Source organism: Choloepus didactylus, chromosome 22 (genome assembly GCF_015220235.1).
Source record: "Choloepus didactylus isolate mChoDid1 chromosome 22, mChoDid1.pri, whole genome shotgun sequence".
Lineage (NCBI taxonomy): Eukaryota > Metazoa > Chordata > Mammalia > Pilosa > Megalonychidae > Choloepus > Choloepus didactylus.
In genome coordinates this window covers 34776222-34791302 of record NC_051328.1, presented here as the reverse complement: position 1 = coordinate 34791302, position 15081 = coordinate 34776222, and the positions used below count along the sequence as shown (strand labels likewise).

General features: G+C 43.8%; 1 protein-coding gene across 2 annotated transcripts in view; it reads left to right on the top strand.

Moving 5' to 3' along the window:
* The window catches only part of MAF (MAF bZIP transcription factor), a 337846-nt gene that overhangs the window by 140453 nt on the left and 182312 nt on the right, over positions 1 to 15081 (top strand). Inside the window, exon 3 of one of the 2 annotated variants that reach the window (XM_037816383.1) lies at positions 8396 to 8494. The exons of the other annotated variant lie outside the window; for it this stretch is intronic. The gene's annotated coding sequence lies outside the window, so the exon portion shown is untranslated. Of the gene's footprint in view, positions 1 to 8395; positions 8495 to 15081 lie in introns of those variants that run through there. 2 annotated transcript variants of the gene reach the window in all.

Here is a 15081-nt window from a genome sequence, read left to right as displayed (position 1 = left end):
CACACACACACACACATACACACACATGAGCACACACACTCACAGCTTATAGTCAGGTCTCTAACTTTCAAATGAGTATCAGGCCTTTGGAAAACTGTCCCTTTGGGAGTTTACAATATTCCCCCAGTACAGTGCTCCTTTGCTCAAATAATCAGAACCTTGCTCATGAGTATCACATTCTAGCTCCATCCTTCGCCAGGTGCGCTCAGGTTCTCCCAGGTGCCTGGTCCTGTGAGCCATGGTGGAGTCCCGGGGACAAGGAGGTGAAAGACCCAGCCTGTGTTCCCAAGGGGCTTGAGATCTTCCTAGGAGAAGAAGGTCAGTTAAGTCAACAAATGAAACGTGGCAGGTGCTAAGATAGAGGTTAGCACAAGAGCTTTCCCTTTTAGATGGCCTCAGGATCAGCAAATCCTTCGGACTTGATCTGGGGAAGTTTCCAGAAAAGTCTGTTACAGTCAAGTCTAGTGAATAATGTGGGAAATAACCTTTTGGAGTAAAAAGTAAATAAATTAGGAGAAAAAATTAAGCGACAGAAGCACTTTTCTTGTGTGATCTGCATACACGATCCCAAAGGGTCATTGGCAGTGTTATGTAACATGTGTCCTGGGCATGGTAGGTGCTTTGCAAATGTTATTTCAATGGACCTATGTTAAAAAATGAATTAATCTCATTTTCTTAGGGGCTTTGCTCTTTTATAAAGTGAGACATGGGCTTCACATACCTTAGTGAAGTTACCCAAACCAAATACCTAAAATCACAGTGCTTTAGGTTTTGCTTCCTGCACGCTTCTTGTCTAATGAATTTTCCAAAGAGCAGGCACCCTCCCCTTGAACTGAAGCCTGTAATTTCTTTACACGCTGTAGTGGACTCGTCTTTGAGTTATTGCAGAATAAGCCTTTGTTAATTTGAAGGATTTTAGCCACAAAGTGCTGACCCCGTTTGGTCACACTGAAAAGTAACCAAGGCTGCAGAAAAGACAAATGGACATCTGTTTGGTAGGGAACAGTTTTGGCCAATAATTTCCATGTGATTTTGGGGAGACAAGATTCTGATGAAAATTCTAACATGAGTGCACTCCTGGCATGGGGGCTTGAACGATGCATTTGGGGAGAAAATAGAAATGTTCTTAGAAGCAGACTAGTATAAAGACTCAGCCTGTAGGCCTCAGAGTCAGAAAAATTGCCCCTGGCCAAGCCTCCGGAAAAAGGGGGTGAAAACAATAGCACCTTACTCCATGGCGTGTTTGTAAGTGATAAATGAGCTAAAATATGTGAAGATTTGGGTACATAGTAAAAGTTCAATGGATGGTAGTTTATAAAAAGGTCTCTGTTGATCGCATCTATTTGATCACAGAAGGTGCTTGTTTTCCTGACTGTGGGGTAATTGCCCTTGAATTTGGGTAAGCATCAAAGCTTTCACTCCATTATCATTGACAGTAGAATACAAAAGAAAAAAACTGTGTGTGTTTGTGTGCATGCATATACGAATGTGTGTACCTGTGTGGTACGCGTGTGTGCATTGGCACATACATGTTTGTTTGCATGTCTGTGCATGGACACATGTATGCATGTGCTATGTACACACATATGTGTGTGCCCTGTGTGCTGGGTTCTGTTCATATGTGTGCACCTGTGCGTGTACTGTGTACATACATGTGCTCCAGCTGTGTGCGTTCATGTATGATGCACATGTGTGCTGGTGTGTATGCATTTGTGAATGTGTGTGCCCATGTGGTACATGTGTGTGCATTGATGCATGTGTGCCTGTGTCTGGGTACACATGTACATGCGTTATATATGACATGTGTGTATGTGTGTGGTGCATCATATGGGTGCTGTGTACATTTGTGTGCTCTGGGTGTGTGTATCATGCATGTTATGCACATATGTGCTGTGTATGTGTGTATGAACGTGTGCATTACTCTGTGGGTGTGTGCATGTGTGGACATGTGTCAGCAGAACCTCAGCAAGGTGGACATCATGGATTAGGGTGTGCTGGTCTGGGACAGAGAGGAGGCTTGGTTGAATGGACAGGCTACATTCACTGTCCCACACTCTGCAGGGCCCAGCTCTGTGCGTTTCTGTCAGACAAACAGCCGGATCTGGGCCTGCAACCCCATCAGCAGTTGCAAACCATTACCAAGTCATTGCCTCCCTTGACTCCATTCCATCACTCCTGGGGCATCCTGCCCCTGGATCTGGGTTTCTCCTTAGATTCTGCTCAATGACAGCTGGGCTCAGGAGAAGAGAGAAGACAAAGCCTAAAAACTGCATTTACAGTGTGCACAAAGGAAAGGAAGAAATTTTTTTCTTTCTACCTCTTAAAATGCAAAATTTATGTTATTTTCTATTTTATCATACAATCTTGAGCAAGAAATAAAATATTGGTGACTGATTATTATATCTTATCTATTGAAATAATGTCTCATTTATTAAAACTACAGCTCATCTATTTAAATTATATATTATTTATTAAATATATATTATGATTGAAAGTATAAATAAATTTAATATACTATCTAGCATAACATAACACAACATAACATGACATAACATAACATAATATAAGACACAGCTCCTAAATTTGACCGTGGTTCTTGTGAACAGCCTGAGCTGGTTAGTGAATGTGCTGTGTTTAGCTGGTTCCTGCTGGTCCCCAGGAGCCAATGGTTAACATTTTCAGGTAATCTGCAAGCCAAGTAGACTTCAGGTTAGTAGCTTGAAATCAATCCCCATGGGGATTGTGGCAAACATTACAATTAGGGCTTTTTGTTTTCTCTTTCTCTTTCTCCAGTGTGCTGATGGTTGAACACTTACAAACCCATCACTATCATTGTGTGCATGAATGCAGGCACATGTATGTAATCTTTGTTGAGCCTCAACTGTATTAGTTATCACATATGCACAATTTTTTATAACTTTCACTGCAACCCTCTGGCATTGGTATTTATTAGCTATGTGATCTTGGGCAAGTCACACCATCTTGCAAGTCTCAGTTCCAGTTGCATGGGTTGTTTACTGCACAACTCAGGGACCACTGCTCACATCTGAGCCTGTTCGACTTGAGGCCTTTATTCCCTCCCCTGTGCAAAGGGGAGAGCTGTCACTACCAGACTTTGCTCTGAGGATGCCTTTAGATCAGAGGCCCAAACTGAACGCCTACCGAAGGCCTTGTAGAAGGAGAAGAGGGAGTGGTAGGGATTGTGGCAAGCATGTAAGGGGGCAGCTCTAGTCCATGTGGACATGCAGGGGGAACAGGTAATGCTAAATATTTCTGACTTATTAAGAAAGAAGCAAAATTCTGATTTTTTAAAATGAGAAATTTCCCAATTTTTAAAACACTAAGAGCCAAACTCACAGCCTAGTGTTAGATTTCATGTGTGAACCCATCATCCACTGTGCAGCACACAGAAGGAAGGTACCAGGTATATGTCAGGTATATGTTATTGGCAGTCAGTAAGTTGAGAATGGCAGCAAGTTTAAGAATTCCCTCTGGCTTCTAAATAAAAGGGCTTTCCTATCATAGCTTGAGGTTTGTGTCTCTCTCCTCTCCAGGTTCCTTGAGGGACCTAGATTTACCTCTCCTGAGAGATTGAGCTTGTGCTTATTATTTTAGAATGACATGCTAGAAAATCATCACTTCTTTATGAAAGTGGCATTCTGCACAGTGGGAACAGTTGTGCTGCAAGTGTGGTTCTGAGCTTCCTGGTGACCAGAGCAAAAAAAGAAAAACACAATCGGTTATATATTTTTAATTGCCTAGGAAAATGAAACTCCTCCAACTGCATCCCCTTACTTTGGACTAACCTTTATTTTAATTTATCTATATAGTTTTTCTGGTCACACTCCTGCACATTTATTTGTTGTACTCTCCTACTTTATGTATATCCCTTAAGCTACTTCAAATCCTTTGTGGATCCAGGATGGGTGAAAGTAACTGCAGTCCCCCTTTTTGAAGATTCACAGATTTGACACTTCATGACCCACTGCAGAAAGGCCAGGACATACAGTGGCTTTCCTGAGATCCAATTTGGGATCACATGTGCCGTGGGATCCTCTTACCTGCTCAGCATCAGCCATGTTACGTGGTTTTGTCATTCTCTCTGTGGAACCCCACACCCTGGAACTCACCAGAAGTAATGCAAAATCATGTTTCTTTGTGGAGAAAAACCCCAAAAGAAAATCAACTGCCAGTGCAGTTGATTAATAGAAATACAATAAAATTGAGGTCTACAAAAGTGGGACCCCCTAGACAGAAAACACATGTTAGAAGACATCAGGGAAGAGGGAAACACTATTCACAGATTTTGGTGAAGGTCTCTAATCATAACTTTCAAGAGGCACTCGCCATGAAATCACTCTTTGAATTTAAAGAAACCGAGATCTGGAGAGATAAAATGATTTGCCTGAAGTTACATAGTAAATGAGTGAAGAGCCCAGGGATACTTCAAGGTTGGATAACTAGATGTATGGGATATTGTGTATCAAACACCACTGCATTGTGCATCTCATAAGACCTATTTCATGCCCACTAGACAGATGAAGAAACTGAAGGACAGAGAAGTTGACTTGCCCAGTGTCACGGGGCTAGTATGTGGCCGAGGTGGGATTCAAATGCAAGCTGCTGGTTCCACAGCCCGTGCTCTTTACCCACTACCCTCAACAGCCTCGGTATTACAATTCCAGACGCATGGCTGAGCACCGTGCCGCCTTCCTTTAGACAGGCACCTAGGGCTGCCCTGTATGATCGAGCAGGTTGCTCACTGCACAAAGACAGTTGGCCGAGGGGCCAAATGGGTTTAGAAATCCTGCCCTCACACTCTTCGCCAAGGCGTGCACCCTGGCAGGGGCCTCTCTTTTCCCGGAGGAAGGGGCACCCTGTTCTAATTCAAACAAAGGCACCACGTGGGTTAGATGCAGCTCCTCAAGTCCCCAAGATACAAATGAACGGATGAGCTTGAATCAGTTTGTTGACTTGAATTTAAGCAGCTTTGTCCAGGGCTAGTAAAAGAAGGGAAGTCTCCTTCCTGCCCCAATGTTCACAGCGAGAACTTCCCATTGCCCAACCCAAGCTCACGTAAACAAAGTACAAAGCTCCCAAAATGTTTGGCCTCAGGGGAGAAAGGTGGTGTGAGTGGCATGGCCCTCTGGGCTGGCAGGGAGCTCCGTGCTGGGGTGGGGTGGGACAAAACCCAGAGGCCATTCTGGGACACACTTTCCTGTCTCCCCAAAGGGCTGCCTTGGAAAGGCTCCAAAGGAGTGACTGCTGTCTTCAAAGGTTGTAACTGAGAAAAAGAGCAACCTTGGGGTTAGATGGATAATGAAGGATAGACAGTGTCAAGGTCAAGGACAGCGGGAAAACCCAAGCTACTGTTAGGAAGTGGGAAGGCAGCCCTGGACCACACTAGCTTGATGGACAAGGGCTGTTTATTTATGGAACCAGAAGAACAAATGGAAGCCAGCTTAGGGGTAAGTCATATGCTTTTCACACAGAGAGCACCCTCTTCTCTTCCGGGCTCACTTTTTTTTTTAATAAACCTAAGTTTTAGAGGTAAGAAAGTACAGAGACTTTCCATATACCCCAGCACCCACACACAAGTTTTACCTATAATTAATCTTTATATTAGTGTGCTATTTTTGTTACAATTGATGAACTAATATTGATACACTATCAGTAACTAAAGGCCATAGGTTACATTGGGTTTCACTCTTTGTAATACAGTTTTATGGGTTTTGACAAGTGTGTGTTGTCATGTACCCCCCATTGGAATATCTTGCAGAATAGATCCACTGCCCTAAAAATGCCCTGGGCCCCGCCTGTTCTCCTCTGCCCTACCCCTGAACCTCTGGCAGCCCCTGATCTTTTTACTGTCTCTATAATTTTGCCTTTTCCAAAATGTCATATAGTTGGAATCACACGGTATGTAGCCTTTTCAGATTGGCTTCTTCCACTGAGCAATATGCATATAAGTTTCCACCACGTCGTTTTGTGGTTTGAGAGCTCATTTATTTTTATAACTGAATAATATTCTACTGTATGGATGGACCACAATTTATTAATCCATTCACCTATCAAAGGGCATCTTGGTTGCTTCGACTTTTGAGGGACCACTTTTAAGGCTGCTTTCTTCATGCCAACTCATCCAAAGGTTAGGGTCTCCCAACCTTGGCACGGGGCAGGGTCAAGCGAAGCATGGCGACCGTGAGCCATCTCCTTTTTTGACCAGGGCCTGGGCCTCTCCTTCCCCCATCTGACAAATATTTCTTGAAAATCTGCTGTGCAGCAGGCAGCGTGCCGGGTGGAGGAGCTTGCTGGAGGTGGAGTGGCCCTTGGTTGGGGGAGAGGGAGGACAAACAGTTCTGCAGAGTGAAGATCCATCTCGGGGGGTGGCGTCTTCTAGAGACACCTTCCAGTCGGTTTGTCCAAGGAGGAGAGGTGTTAGCAGCAGCTGATGGGCTAACCGGAGGCCCGGCTTCGCCCAAGACGAGACAGAAGACACAGTCCTCTCTCTGATGATTCCAAGCTGGCCTCAGAAAAGGGAGCAGGCTCTAAGTGCCAAATATAGCTCCGGCTTATTTCATAGTAAATTATTCAGATGTTAATTGCATTATAAACAAAGCCGATACCGTTCTTTCCTTTCCAATTATCGTCATAAAACGCACGGGTACAGGGAGGAGGGGCGAGAACAGACAACTGGAGTGGGAAGCTGGGTTCAGCCTCAAGCTTTGGCTCCTAGGATGCAGGGCCCCGGGTGGATGGCCTGGCCTGGAACCAGAGCCTGGTGGGAAGACTTTGGGCCCCAGCCCAGAATCCGGAGTGACAGATGCTGGTGGGGTCAAAATCACACCATCTGTGCCACTCCCCCTTTACCTCTCTTTCCCACCCCCAGCAAACTGTTTAGATTCCTCCAGCAAGAGCTACAAATTAGTGTGACACCCTTCCTGGGGGTGCTGAGCTGGAGGCCAAGCTTTGAAATCTCGCACAGGCCCAGCTCCAGGTGGAAGCAGAGGGGGCCCAGGGGCCATGGTTTTCCCTTCCCTGGCACCCCCCTCTGATGACTCTGTTAACTGGGGCATGCAAGCCGGGTGCTTGCAAACCGGAGTGAGGAGCCCCCAGCACCAGAGAGACAAGGAACCCAATCTGGCTGTCCACAGCGGGGTCTGGATCCATGGTGTGCACCGAATCCGCTGAAACTTCCAGGAGCCAGTCTGCTCCCACTCGCTCCACTGCCACTCTGTTAGGAAATGACTGCAGTCCTAATTAAAAGCAAATTGCTTCATCTCGTGGCATCGGGCGAGGGCGGCGCTGCTCCGAGGGGTGGCCTCCTGCCAAGGGACAGGAGAAACTGAGTGGATGAGGTGGAGAGAGGGACAAGATGGTGCAGGGAAGTTGCCCAGAGACTGTCCTCTCCCTGTCTCCCGGCTGCAGCACCAGGCTGGTCTGACTTTGCCAGCCGGGAGCAGCCCAGCAGGCAGGGTATTTGTGTTGACTCCTGGCAGAATAATCTGAATTTGCCCCAAGATGGGCCAGTCCAGCGAGAGGCTCAGAGAGCTTCTTAATTCTGGGAGAGGATGTTTCAAGGAAGGCCCCAAGACAGCCCTCCCAGGGCCGGTGCCAAGGAAAGCATCTAAATGTTCCTGTTTCCAACTTAATTAGCTCCAACAGGCACTTAAAGACATCTGCACTGTTTGCAGCACATCTTCGCCTTGTTCTTGCCGAGCAATGGCCTTGAAACGAACTATTTCCAGAGTGACTTGTTCATGCATTCTGTGGAGTCTCCACATCCCTGTTCATTGCTGGAGATTTTCTGATGGCAGCTGTTTCATCACGGCCTCTGGTGACCCCAGAGCTGATCTCAGGTCCCCTCCCTTCCATGCTCTTGGAGATGAGTCAGGTCCCTCTCTTGGGCTCTCTTCCAAGCTAACAATTAAAGGGCAAGGGCCACTTCGAGGACTCCAAAGTAGCCGCAGGATGCCAGGTTCCATGCAGCAATTGCTCTTGGCTCAGCTGGGTATTGAAAACAAGCTGGTGGTCAGCTAGAGATGGTGGCACATGTGCTTTCCCCTTCTGCTCGCCCCTGGACTGCCTGTTCTGGTTAGATCTCTGGTCCATGGCCCTACATGATGAAGACCAATTCCAGGGACTATTGGGAGACCAGGAACACCTCAAGCTTGTGGATGCAAGTGGAGGGGGCAGGGTAGCTGAGACACTTTCTGTCTGTTTCACTCAGGAATCTATTTTTTTTTTTTACGTATCAGTGGATCCTTTTAGAAGTTGCTGCTTTACAACCAGAACAGCTTTGATGCAAGTTGGAAGATCTGGGAGATCAGAGTGGCCACACCTTCACTCACCTTTCCACTTATACTTCATTTATTTGTTTGTTTTATACTTTTAGAGCATGAACTACAACTGGGTGTAATAGGGGCTGTGATGGAGAGTACAGAAGAGAGCACCGAGGCCAGCATGGACGTGTCGGAAAGGCTTTCCAGACAAGTGGATCCCAAAAGGAGAGGCAGAAAAACAGCAGGTGGAGGAGAAGAAAATGGAGAGAAGGGCTTGAGAGGGGCTGCAGACAGAGCTTTCAAGACAGAGGAAAGAATATTCCTGATTGTGCAACCTGAGAAAGAAGCGGCGTGATAAGAGGCTTGCACCCAAATGCCCTTTTATGCTGGCTTTCCAAACACCATCCTCAATCACTGAGCCAACATCATCAGTTCTGAATAAATAAAAAAATTAATGAATGAACTAATAACTGAATCGTCTGTGCACTGTCCCAGGTAGACATACATGGCCGATGAGTTCTGTAGATCAAGCTCAGCTGAAGCAGCAACAGATGTTTGTATCGGCCCAGGACCCATCAGGTGGACAATCAAACAGGACCCAATGACTGTGAAAGCCGACTGTGAGAACTTGAGGAGGGCGCTAAGTGATAGGGACAAGGCTCTTTCAAAACATGGGGTTTTGATTTGCACCTAGAATCACTGACTCTGGGATTTGTTCAGGTTGGCCACTCTTCTTGTTCATTTTATCTCTTCTAAAACCACCATGATAGTTTAAATGTGCCATGAGCTAAAGTTTCCTATGGTTTCCTTACCTATTATCTTGTGTGGTTCCCACAACAAATGAGAAGGAGTAAGAGCATCACTCTGGATTTTCAATGCAAGTGACAGAAATACAGTTCAATTTGGCTTGAGCAGAAAACCAGGTAACTTAGTGGTTCATACAAATCAACAATCCAGGGCTAGCACTGGCTTCAGGTGTGGTGTGATCCAAGTGCACAAATGATGTCATCGAGATTGTTTTCCTCTATCTCTCAGCAGCTCCAGAGTTCTGTCTCAGCTTCTTTGCAGGCGCTACAGCTCCAGGTTCCAGCCATCTTTCCTGTTAGCAGACCCCAGGGGGAAGGGGTGGGAGGAAGCATCTTTGCCTGAACTTCCCATCCCAATCTATATAATCACTTTGCCTTTATTAACCCGGGTCACATGTCCTACTGTAAGCCAATCCCTGTGGCCCTGCGGCTGGAACAATAGTTGATTGGCTAGGCTGCTCTAAGAGCTCAGCCTTGAACTGCTCTCTTTGGCTAGGGAAATTGGGCATTCTGATTGGTCAGGTCCGGGTCACATGCTTTACTATGGAGCTGGAGGTGGGGTCTCACCCAATTCTGCATGGACGTGAATTGGCATAGGGCTGGATCCTGAGGAAAATTTTTGGTAAGACTACAGAATTGTAAGGGGTTGGAGTCTGGGCCATGGAAAGCAACAAATATCCACTTTGTAAGTATCTGGAATCTCATTTTTCCCAAGAGAAACTGATGATCAGAAATTTCAAGGGATGTTTCCCAAGGTTACAATTTATTAATGGTTCCAGCCCTAGAGTTTAGATCTAGAGCAGTGCTTTGCAGTAGGAAAATAATGTGAATCACATTATGCAACTGTCCAGAAGCTCAGTTAAAGTAAAAAGAAACAGGAGAAATTCATTATAATATGTTTTATTTAACCCAATAGATCCACTGTATTATCATTTCACAGTGCAGTCAATATGAAAAATTATGAACCAGGTATTTTACACTCTTTTTTTCCATACTAAATCTTCAAAAGTCAGTGCGCATTGTATACTTACAGCACATCTCAGTACGAACTCTAAAATTTCATCAAAAATACTTGATCTCTATTTAGAGTTCATGTGATTTTCAATTCAGAAAGTCGAGTCACCTGCCCAAGTTGTTCCAAACATACTTAAAAGTTCTCTGATAACTGAATTGAATTTTTAAATTTAAATTAATTAAAATTAAATGAAATGAAAAATGAAGTTCCCCAGTGGCACTGGCTGCATTTCAAGTGTGCAATAGTCACCTGTGGCAAGAGGCTAGTGTATTGGACTGTGCAGGACTGGGGAAGGCAGGAAGGCTTGAGCACGAAGCTCAGTCATGCCAAGAGAACTCTTGAAGGACTTCATGAGTTGGATCCTAGTCTTGCCTTGGCAATTATTGAGTGTGTGCCATGACACACGATATTTGCCCTCTGCCAGTCTGTTTCCTCATCTGGGAAATGGGAATAATGAGACGTGCTCTGCCTGGTCCTCTCTTGGAATTTAGTAGATGTTTTACAAAAGGGGTACCTATTATTAATTAATTGAGCCTCAATCTTAAGGCAGCCTCTCTTCTAAAGCCCCTCTCTATCTTCCCGCGAGGGACCAAATTAATATTTATTCAGTGGCATAAGGTTGCAGAGCACACGGTAAATGTAAATGGCTTCTCTTTTGACTGAAGAGCAGTAAATGCTTTTCAATAAATCATCTAATTTATATATTTGGGTTGATGGGGAAAGTCTTCATAAGTGACTCTGCTCGTGAGGAACAGGCACAAGGCTACATTTTTTTTTTTTTTTTTTTCCGCATTTCCCTGAAACTGGCACTCTGCTTGCTACGTTACATTCCTATATTTTTCCGTCTTTCCGGTCTTGCGGGAAAGAAACTGTGGCTCAAAGACCTTGTGCAGCATCAAACAGTTCATACGTCAGAGAACTTGGATGCACAGCCACAGCTTTCATCACTATGGCAAAATCAGGAATAATGTCAGGATTCCAAGTATATGCTACATATATAAATTGACTGTATTTTTTTGTTAGCAGTGGCCAGTAGCTAACCAGTTACTTGGTTATTAATTTTCAGAACAACTAGGCTTTAAATTCAAGTGAGAAAAGAATGGGGGGCCTTGTTCCTTTCTTCTGTTCTGTTCCCAGCCCGCAGAAGAAACATCTGCCCAAGGATCAAGTTTGCTGGAGCGGCTGGGCCATTGATCCTGCCCTTTATTTTTGTGACTCTCTTGATCCAAACAGTGTAGTAAGATCTTTTTATACTGACGGAAGCCATACCCACAAGAATTTCATTTCAAAGATAAAAAAAGACATCATGGAGTTCAGCAGAACATTGTTTATAATGGTATATTGAGAAAAAGGACTGGCCAATGAAACAAGACTATATAAATAAATATAGGTACATTCGTAAGATGAGGTATGACAATATGGCTAAAATGATATTATTAAGGAATAATTAATGTCATGAAAAATACCTATCATCTTCAGCTAAACAGGAAAAAAGCAGATGACAAAAGAGTATGTAAAGTGCTGTTTCTAGCCTAAAACAAAAAATTATCCTTATATAAACAAAGCAATAGCCTAAGGTATACATTGAAGTGTTAGGAGTTGTTATTTCTGATAATGACACTTCATGAGTGATTTTGATTTTCTCCTTTGTTTGTTCATCTATATTCTTCTTGTTGTCAACAATGAACATGTATGGATATTGTGACATGGAAAGGAACATGTTGTATTTTGTTTTTAAAGACATCATTCAATGAATGGGATATAACATGAATGTTCTGATTTTCAAAAAATACGTACATCAGTGTATGATCAACAACAGTCATGTAGTGCTTGTTACGCAGCTGGTGCTTTCCCACCGCCGCCCTCACAGCCCGGGGGGTGGGATCAGGGCTCGCTTGTCCAGCAGGCACAGCACCCAGGACCCACGAGCCTTAGGGGCCCACAAAAAAGCTTCAATTTGTTTTAAAATCAGAAGAAAAAAATGAATCTAATTCAGCCTGGATTATATTAGCTTGGAGCAGCACAGTTGAAAAATACGCATTTTTGTTTTTTTTTCTCGTGGAAGGAGACCACAAACGCAACAGTGCTGAGACCCCACGGAAGCCAAAACATGGCTTCGGGTGGCACTGCCCCATTGTCACAGACAGAAAACCCCAGACTTGGGTTACAAACTTGCTTATATTTGCAACAGTAGACTCCCACTTCAAACTACAATTGTTAGCTTTCTACCAGGCTGCCCTCTTCCTGCTTTCCAGCATTATCATTAACTTGTAAAAGTATTACTCTTTAATGCCTCGGTGGAGCTTTATTGTTATTTTGTTTTCCTTAAGAAGAACGGAGTGTATGCAAAAGCTTGAACTTATCCCTTCCTGGTTGACCTTGCCACCAGGCATTTTTGCATGAACCCTGTGTTGACAACCCTGCAGATTGTCTGCAACTCTTAGCAGAGAAAGCAATAGTCTTGGAATGGGCAAAAGTCTAGGAAATAATAAATAAGTCCTCACATATGATTGGGTTGTAGTTTCCTAATGAATCGTAACCATGTTAGCAACCACACAATGGAATAAAATTAATTTCCTTTCCACTTTAGTATCTGACTCAAGAATCTGAAGGCATGATTATTTTAAAGCATCTATCAGCAGATGTAATTTCTGATTGGATATGAATCACCAAATGGAAACATGGAGACTAGGGAAAGAGATGTAGGAAATCAGAACTTGATATGGGTATGTTTCTGGTTTCTAGGAGTTTCTGTATTTTGATGCCAGGGACACACCCTAGTTCAGCAGTGAGCACACTATTTCTGTAGATCACTGAATGGTAAATATTTTAGGCTTGGTGGATATCTAGTCTTGGTCATAACTACTCAGCTCTGCTCTTGTAACATAAAAGCTGCTATAGACAATACAGATGAGTGTGACTGGATTCCAATAAAACTTTCTTTACAAAAGCAGGTGGGGGGTTGGATTTGGTCCGTAGACTCTAGTTCACCAACTTCTGGGAGTAGTACTTCCTGCCACTCATGATCCAAATTATTCCCTAGATTGAATACACAAGTCGTTGCGTTTGATTTGCCCAAATGCCTCACCACAGTCTCCACGCCCTCCTCTCTTCCCTGTTCCCTGAGCCTTGGACACACTGGCCTTCTTTCTGCTCCCCAGACAAGCCGAGTTCATATCCTCTTCATAGACTCTATACTTGCTGTCTCTTCCCTCTGGACTAGGATTGCTAGATTTAGCAAATAAAAATACAGGACGCTCAGTTAAATTGGGATTTCAGCTAAACATTGAATAATTTTTAGTATAAATATAGCCCATGCAATATTTGGGACATACTTACACTAACAAATTTTATTTGTTTATCTGAAATTTAAATTAAACTGCACTACCTGTATTTGTTTGCCGGCCCTACCCTGGAATACTCCTCTTTCTCTTTACCTGGCTGACTCCGTCTTGTTTTTCAGCATGGTCCTCAGATTGGCCTTTGCTTTCCACCCTATTTATTTGGTTCCCTCTTCCAGGTGCTCTGCACTCTGTCATAATTTTCTCCATACCTAGGATCTTATTAAGCAAATAAAAATACAGGCCAAAAAAAAAAAAAAAAAAAAAAATACAGGCAAAAAAATTGCCTAGAAAAGTCCCTGGAACATGATAGGTCTTCAAAAAACATTTGTTGAATGAGTGAATGCATGAATGAATGACTCAAACATTATTCACCAAAAAGTAAATATGCCCGAAGGGATGGGAATATGAATAATAATGAAGAGCATCTATTGAGCTCCAATTGTATACCAGGCATGACCCAGGTGCCTAATCCCTCCTAAAACTTCAAAACCTTCTGAAGTCAGTTGTATCCCCAATTTAATCAGGAGGAGCCAGAAATTAGCAAGTCTACTCGCTCATTCTTAGTTTCAGAGCAGTAAATGGTAAAGGCAGGATTCAAACCCAGTCCTGTCATTTCAACCCACAATTTTAGAATTCACAGGGCTCTGAAGAAGAGTCTTTGCAAATCAGACATGTGTGGACTTTCTTTGAATTCCGTTTTCTTAGCACACCGATAAAAACAGAAGAAAGAATCTGGCCCATGCAGAAAGGGAAGGCCGCTTCATTTTGGCTATATTGACTAAATCACTTCTTCTTTTAAGCTAACTCTCAGCAGCTACAGTGCATGCAGGGCAAGATTCTCAGAATGGGTCATTATGAAAAAAAACAAAGCAAAGCAAAACAATGCATTAGTCCAGGCTCCATTTTCCCAGGAGAATTCTCCATCCTCAGCATACGGAAGCAGTGAGCCCACTACACCATGCTCCCCTTCGGTGTGTTAACTTGCTTTTCCCAGCTTGCTCTAGAATTCCTATCACTTACTCTTCAGAGGGTTGTGTCTTCCAGTCTGAAAAAGTCTCACTTTCCAACCTCATTTCTTTGTGTGGGGAGCACATTTCTGCATGTACTACTGCATTCCGAACTGCAGCCGCCTTCACACTTTTTCATTTGCTGCTGCTGCTCCCCAAAGTGGGCCCCCCATCCCTGGGTGAACTCGGGCCTGCAAAATCACATCTAAAATAACACACACTCTGTCTGCCATCCAAGAACACGGATGCACATCTATAAACTGCACATCTGAAGGATCAATCTTATTGATTTTCTTTTTTCCAAGTGCCTCTGTCAGAATGAACACAAAGTGTTTCCCTGTCTCCCAAATCCATAGCATGTTACTGGATTACTGCAGTTTTGTAGGTGGCAGCCATAGTCACTTTCACATCATCTCATCTTGAAGAAGGTGCTGGAGGATTGTCAAATGGGTTTAAAAAGAAAAGCAGGTGTTACAGTCTAAAAAATGCTTTGAATTCACTGGTTCCTCCAGGGCTTTCCATTAAAAGGGCGAGTAGAAAGCATTTTTTGCAGGAGGTTCAAAACTCCTTGAATTTTGAATGACAAAAGACAAGAAAACGTTTGCGGAGTGGGATCGATTCGTCGAC